Source organism: Phaseolus vulgaris, chromosome 8 (assembly GCF_000499845.2).
Source record: "Phaseolus vulgaris cultivar G19833 chromosome 8, P. vulgaris v2.0, whole genome shotgun sequence".
Lineage (NCBI taxonomy): Eukaryota > Viridiplantae > Streptophyta > Magnoliopsida > Fabales > Fabaceae > Phaseolus > Phaseolus vulgaris.
The window spans coordinates 18,453,609-18,461,382 of record NC_023752.2 but is presented as its reverse complement, the minus strand read 5'-3'; positions in this window follow the sequence as shown (position 1 = coordinate 18,461,382).

Below are 7,774 nucleotides of genomic sequence, written 5' to 3'. Positions count from 1 at the left end.
CTATGTAAGGGAATCGTTAAGCAAGCATAGCAACCATTGCCCAAAGCATAAGGGAGGCTACCAAATCCTTTTAATTCTAATATGGCACAATAAATATATATATATATATATATATATATATGACCACCAACTGCTACATAGTTATCAAACTAACTTTTTGTTAATTATGGGGACCAAAACTTAAATCATGAAGTTGACATAAGACTGGCATATGAATATGAGCAAATAACAATTGGAGGGATTCAGCTTGTCATATACAACTCTAGTAGATTATTGTCAATTGTGGTATATATATATATTATATGATACTATAAGCTATATAAAAAAAATTGAGTTCCAAATAAACTAATAGACAAGTAAATCTATTAGAAGTCATATCCTGAATGAGTAAACAAGTCGTTCATTCGTTATGAGGTTATAAATTCCATACTTTGCCATATTTTCAAGCAAAAATGACAAATCAACGATGGAACACCTTGGTCATTTCATGAGTCAATGTCAAGAGATTAGACATAATTATTTCTCTTTAAGTTAAATTTATTGATGACTATTTTATGATAAATATAACATGTCAAAAGTAATAATTTGTCTATAATTTGTCTCTAAGGATGAATATTGAATCACAAGGAACAATTGAAATCTCAATTATAAGATTCATTAAATAGAAAACAATAAGTTAAAGTTTGTTGGATGTTTGTTGTGTATGAGTGATTGCTGTCGTTTTGCTGTCAAATTAATATGATTCTAGCGTAGACTTGTCTAACACTAGAGAGATGATAGTATAATTGTGGACAAATGTTCCCAAGTCGTCTCCCAACGAATCCAATAGTAAAATCAGTTGATCAGGGTTTAAAATCTATCTGCAAGCAATAAAAGTTAGCAATAACAATAAAGATGAAAAGGGGGGTTTGAGATAGTTGTGCAGAAAATATAAAAAAAATTAAAATAACAAATAAAAAGCGGTTGATCCCAAGTTCTTCCACCATTGAATTCTTCACAGGTTCTCTAAAGATTAATCTTTTCTCAATTCTCCAACAGAGTTAAACCAGATTGAACATGCGCCGATCTGATTCAACTGAAACTCACCAGTAAAGCATGCGTCTACTTGTTTAATCAATACCCACTTTGTTCCATGCGTATACTCCATGGGAATGCTTACCTCCTCTCCCTTGAATCATGCGTCCAATAAATTAATTAGAACAATGCGAACTAACTAAGAAACCAAAGTTTAAGATAAGGAAGACTCTCAATCATGCGTTCAAGTACAACCTCTCACAAAAACCAGTTTTCCAGGAGATTAGACAATAAAAACAACTGCTATAGAGAATTAAAAATCGAAACTTTTATTGAACAAAACCTCAGACCTCAATGGGGAATTACAAAAGAATCAACCAAAAAGGTTTAGCCTTCCATGCGGAGGCAAAACAAAAGAGTTACCAAGAAGAAAATAAACTAAGAAAACCCTATGAAGCTCTCTCTTTTCTCCTTGATGCTTGTGTCCTTTTATAGGCTTTTCTGCTCCAAAGATCTTGGGAAAATATTGCAGTTTAGATTTTGTAAACAGTTTTACTTTCCATAATTCTTTTTATTTTGCAGAAGATTTGCTTCCAATTCTGTTTCTGGAATCTTGTAGCTTTTATTTTCTCTTTCTTCTCCTTAGAATATTTTTTCTGTTTTGGTTCAAGAAGCAACTTGGACTTTTGCATATTTGGCCCATTCACAAAGGTAGATGCTTCCTCTGGATAATTTACTCTAAAAAGACAAAATTAACAATAATAATAGTTAAGGCCCAAATAAACCCAATTATAAGAATATTAATTAAAACAATGGATTTATTTATTATTATAGTCCAATAATCTATGAATAAGGCTAGTGAGTGTGAATAAATATATGCTCATCAATGAGATTGAAAGAATATAAAGAAAGCAAAGTAAAGAGTTGTTGATTCAATTGGAAAAAATTGGAATAGTGGTTCACCCTTCTTACTCTTTTGTATTTTTGAAAAGCATGATAATATTCTATCTTTGATTGACATTGATGCCCATATAAATTCATTTATATTGATTCCTAATATATAAAATTATTAAGATAGCCTCCTAAATATTGATTTCTTGCATATTTATAAAAACTCCTTATTGTTACAAGCAGAAGTTGATAGCAATTAACATTTCAAATTTATTCCTAGCATCCAGACCCAGTCGAGTGAGAAGTGTTGGCAGGGTATGTCGGTTAAGGCTTCATCCAGACCAAACCTAGTTGATCGGTCTCGGCAGGGTATGACGGTTAAGGCTACATCCAGACCAAGCCAAGTGAGAGGTGTTGGCAGGGTATGCCGGTTAAGGCTTCATCCAAACCAAACCTAATTGATTGGTCTCGGCAGAGTATGTCGGTTAAGGCTACATCCAGACCGAGCCGAGTGAGAGGTGTTGACAGGGTATGCCATTTAAGGCTTCATCCAGACCAAACCTAGTTGACCGACCTCGACAGGGTATGCCGGTTAAGGCTTCATCCAGACTGAGCCGAGTATTTGCAGGAGAACGATGCTAGTACTTTGAGAAGAACGTCTCGTCAAAACCTCCCTGGTGCGGTGAGGAAAGAGTGTGTGACTTTATTTATTCAGCTGTAATAAAATTTAAGGTGCGTGGCATTCCACGTCCTTGGTACATTTTTGTCCGAAAGCCATTATAAGTGATAAACTGCCCCCTTTGCGACTTCTCGGACTCGGAAAGGTCTCTCCCAGTTGGACGAGAACTTCCCTTCACTTTTTCTCGCGTCGTTGCGCATTCTCTATACGAGGTCTCCCTTCTGGAAGCTCCTTGGTCGAACTTTTGTGTTGTACCGTCTTGACGCCGAAGCTTGCACGCGGTCTCCCAAATCTTGCTTTTGTCTCGAAGCTCACTTACCAAATCGAGGTTAACCACTAGGCTTTCCTCATTTAGGGTGAGGTCGAACATTTGCCATCGTATGGTGGCTCGCCTACTTCAACCGGGATCATTGCCTCAGTCCCGTACGTCAGGTTGTATGACGTTTCCTACATGGTTGTCTGGGGGTGCACCTGTACGCCAAAGTACTTCTATTAGTTCCTCGATCCATCGACCTTTTGCCTTGCCCAGGTCGTCATAAAAAGACTAGAGACCTCGGTCAATGAATTGTCAACCATTTTCAGTTATGATTGTATTCGGCACGCCGAATCGACAAACAATGCTTCTCCAGACAAAATTCTGAACATTTTTGGCCGAGATGGATGCAAGTGGCTCGGCCTCGATCCATTTGGTAAAGTAGTCGACTGCGACTAAGAGGAATTCGGTCTGCCCTTTTCCCGGTGCGAAAGGACCTATAATGTCCATCCCTCAGATGGCGAACGACCATGGGGAGATGAGGCTATGCAGCTCTTCTGGCTTAGCATGGTGGAGAGGGTCGAACTCTTGGCACTTGGCACATTTCTTCACATACTCGGCACAATCACCCTGGACGGTCGACCAGTAGTAGCCTGCCCTCAGGACCTTTGAGGCCATCGTCTGTGCCCCTGAGTGGTTTCCACAAACACCTTCGTGGATCTCGGTCAGGATGTACTCAGCTTGCTTGTTGGTGATACACTTTAACAGGGGGGCCGAGTATCTTCTTCAGTATAAATCATCGTTGATCATGGTGTACCGGGCACATTGTTTCTTCATGGTTTTTTCTCGTTCTGGCTTGCATGTGCCATCCTCTAGGTACTGGGTGATGGGTGTCATTCATTTATCAGTTTCGGCCTCGACTATTGCAAGACATTCGGTCTCGGACACACTAGGTTGCCTCAACCATATCTGTATGACTCATCTCTGGTGGCTCTTCTTCTTAGTGACCGACAGCCTGGACAAGGCGTTGGCCCTTTTTGGTTTCCTCCCTCGGTATGTGCTCCAAGGGTGCTTTGTTGAATCGGGCAATGCTGTTTCGGGCAACATGATAGAAATGTTGTAGTAAAGGCTCCTTCACCTCGAAGTCTCCCTTGACTTGGCCGACCATAACCTAGGAGTCGATATTGCACACGACCTCGCGTGCTCCCATGTCGTAGGCTAGGTTTAGCCTAGTGAGCAAGGCCTTGTACTCGGCCTGGTTGTTGGTCGCCCTAAATTCGAACTGGAGTGCTTGCTCTAGGAGGAGGTCGGGCGACCCTTCCAGGACGACTCCTGCTCCATAGGTTGTTTTGTTGGATGAGCCATCCACATAGAGTGTCTACCCGGGCGACATGGTGGGTAGTGGTGTCAGCTCGACTGAGAAGTCGGCCAGGCACTGGGACTTGATAGCCCCCCGTGGCTGATAACGAATGTCGAACTCGGACAACTCGACCAACCATCCTATCATCCTCCCTACAAGGTCCGATTTACACAAAATTTTAAAGATTGGGTAGTCGATCCTTACAATGATTGAGTGGTTTTGGAAATAGGGGCGCATCCGCCTCGCCGTGAAAACCAGGGCGAGCGCCACCTTCTCGATCATCTGGTATCTCGTCTTGGTCGCGTGGAACGTCCAGCTGACGAAGTATATTGGTTGTTCCTCACCCTCGTCCTCCTGTACTAATGCAACGCTGGTGGCTTCCTCTAAGGCCGCTAGGTAGACCAGGATGGGTTGGTCGGGTCTCGATTTCTGTATGATTGATGGAAAGTTAGGAAATCCTTCAACTGCTTGAAGATTTCCTCGCATCTGTCGTCCCAGCTGAACTTGGAGGCCTTCCGAAGTATCTGGACCATCGGTCTTGTCCTCTCGGCCAGTCGGGAGACGAATCTTGAGAGGGCGGTCAGGCGCCCTAGGAGTTGTTGTACCTCCTTCATGTTTTGGGGACTTCTCATGCCGACTATGGTCTGACATTTTTCGGGTTTGGCCTCTATCCCCATATGAGTGAGCATGAAGCCTGGGAACTTCCCTCCCTCGATCTCGAATACGCACTTCTTGGGATTGAGCTTCGTGTTGGCCCCTCTAAGGGCCTTGAACACCTCATGGAGGTCCTCCACGTGCTATTCGAAAAAGTCAGACTTCACCACTATGTCGTCCACGTATACCTCTACACACCGGCCGATCAACCCTTTAAAGAACTTGTCCACGAGGCGCTGGTAGGTCACCCTTGCGTTCTTGAGGCTGAACAGCATGACCTCATAGTAGTAGTTGGTGTCGGCCGTAATGAAGACCGTCTTCTCCTTATCTTTGGGGTGCATACTTATCTGGTTATAGCCAGAATAAATGTCCAGGAAGCTCAAGATTTTATGGTTGGCTGCCCCCTCCACCAGGCGGTCGATGTTGGGTAGGGGGTAGGAGTCTTTCAGACATGCGCTGTTGAGGTTTCTGTAGTCGACGCACTTCCTCCAGTTGTCGTTCGACTTGGTGACCATGACGACGTTGGCCAGCCAAGTCGTGTACCAGGCCTCCCGTATGAACTCGACCGACAGAAGCTTCTCGGTCTTTACCTTCACCGCTAGGCATTTTTCGTCGGCTAGATCCCTCTTCTTCTGGTTCACTCTTGGCATGTCGGCGTTCTTCTTTAGCGCGGCGTGCATTATCTCGACCTCGGCCACTGCCATGGTCGTCCCCATTGCAATATTGTGTTCTTCATCCAGGAGCGGTACTCGCCTTAGCTATTCTCACTCTTCTAGTATGTCCTCGGTCGCCCGGGGATCTAGGTCTACCAACGCAACTATTGGCTCGACTGACATCGGTCGGGCTTCCCGGGGTGAGCGGTCCTTCCGGGAGGATTTTCTCTTGAGAGTGATGTCGTTCCTCAAAGGCTCCACCCAAAGGCTTTCGTCATAGCACTCTCATTCCTCCTTCTGGTCCACGTGGACCGTAAGAATATCCCGCGTCTTCGAAGGGAACTTCATTGCCAGGTGAGAAGTCCCATCAGCCGGTTGATGGACGGTCGACCGAGGAGGATGTTGTAGGATGTGTTGGCATCGATGACCATATACCAGATCCTTATGGTCTTGTTGTTCTTCTTCTGGGCGAAGGTGGTGTAGAGCTCAATGTAGCCCTTGGTACCCACACTCTCACCTGAGAACCGGACTACATGGTCGTTGTAAGGCACCATCTCGACATCGGGTATCCTCATGGCTTTAAAAGTTTTCCAGTATAGGATGTCTACTGAACTCCCTTGGTCCACAAGGGTCTTCCTGATGGTGAATCGGTTTATATCGACCGATATCACCATGGGGTCGTCCTGGCGGTAATCCACACCCTTGAAGTCTTCATCTGTGAAGGTGATGGGTGGCATCCTTGGTCGAAATGTCACTGCATTCACCTGGTGCACCACCCGGAGGTGTTTCTTTCGGGTGATGTTGGTGCTCCCTCCTCCGGCGAAGCCGCCGGATATGGTGTTGATAACCTCTCGGTTACCTCCTCTTTCGGCCTCCCTGGGAAAATCGTCCCTGCGAGGGGGGGGGGTCGTCTCTCCTAAACTGGCGATCGTCCCTACGGTCTCGGTCCTCTCGACCTCGTGGAGGTGATCTTGTTCTCTTGGAGGGCTTTTCTCTGTGAGGTGAGCGTCTTGTGTCTCAATCATTCTTAATGAATCGGTGCAGGTGTTCGCCCTGGATGAGTTCCTCAATCTTGTCCTTCAAAGTCTAGCATTCCTCAGTGGAGTGTCCGCTGTATTGGTGATATCGACACTTCTTCCTTCGATCGGCATTGTTTGGGCTGGCCACCTTTCTGGGAGGAGGGATCAACTCGGCGTTGAGTGTCTCGTCCAGAATTCTTCCCCTCTCTGCCGTCAGGGGTGTGTATCTCGAGAATCGAATTGGTCGATCTCTATTATCTCAGTGCCCGTCGCCCCGCTGGACTGACCAGCCTTGGCGGTCCTTCTCTTCCTTGTTCTTCTCTTTAGTAGCCTCGGCTCGGGCTTGGTTACAGGAGTTCCTCCAGCTGCATATACTTAGCAGCTCTCTTCCTCAGCTTGTCCAGGCTGTCGGCCGGCTGCATGCACAAGTTATCAGCAAAAGGTTCTGGGCGTAGGGCCATCAACATGTGATGCATGGCAACGTCCAGGCTGAGGTTCCGGATGCTCGTTGCCACTTTGCTAAAAAGCGACTCTCCCTTCTCTTGGCAGATGCCTACCAAGGCGATGGAGGTCATGTGATGTGGCCTGCTGGTGGCGAACTGAGTCTCGAACTTTGTCACGAGTGTGGCAAAGCTATCAATGGAGTTGGGTGACAACTTGGTAAACCAGTTGAGGGCTACCCCCTTCAGTAATGTAGGAAACACTCGACACAACACTGCATCGTCCGAGGTGAGACTCATATGGGTGGTGTATGCATCAATATGCTCGTCCGGGTCAGTAGACCCGTCATATGGGTCTCAGTTGAAACCCTTCCACTTGTCTGGTAGTGGGACTTCGATTATAGTGTTGGTGAACAGGTGTCGGGGGGTCGAGTCCATGGTGATGGTCGTCCTGGTCGACCTGTTCAGAAAGGATTCTCCCTCCATCTCGTGGGTGAAAATCTTGTCTCTTGTCTCCTCCACCGGTCTCGGGTTGGGAGGAGAGGCGAAGGACCTGCCGACCACATTGGTTGGTCCAGTGGACGGTCCTCCCTCCATCTGCTTCTTCTTCATCTTGTCATTCTCCCTTCGGAGAGCCTTCATCTCTTGCTCATTTTTCTAGACAACTTCCTCTGTCCTCCTCTTCATCTCGGCCATATCTCTCTGCAGAGACAGTAACAGTGTTGCCTGGTCGACATCAGTCATCATTTCCATGCTTCTGGTTGAGACCATATACTTTCTCTCTTCAGCTAGTTTCTCTCGACCCCACGGT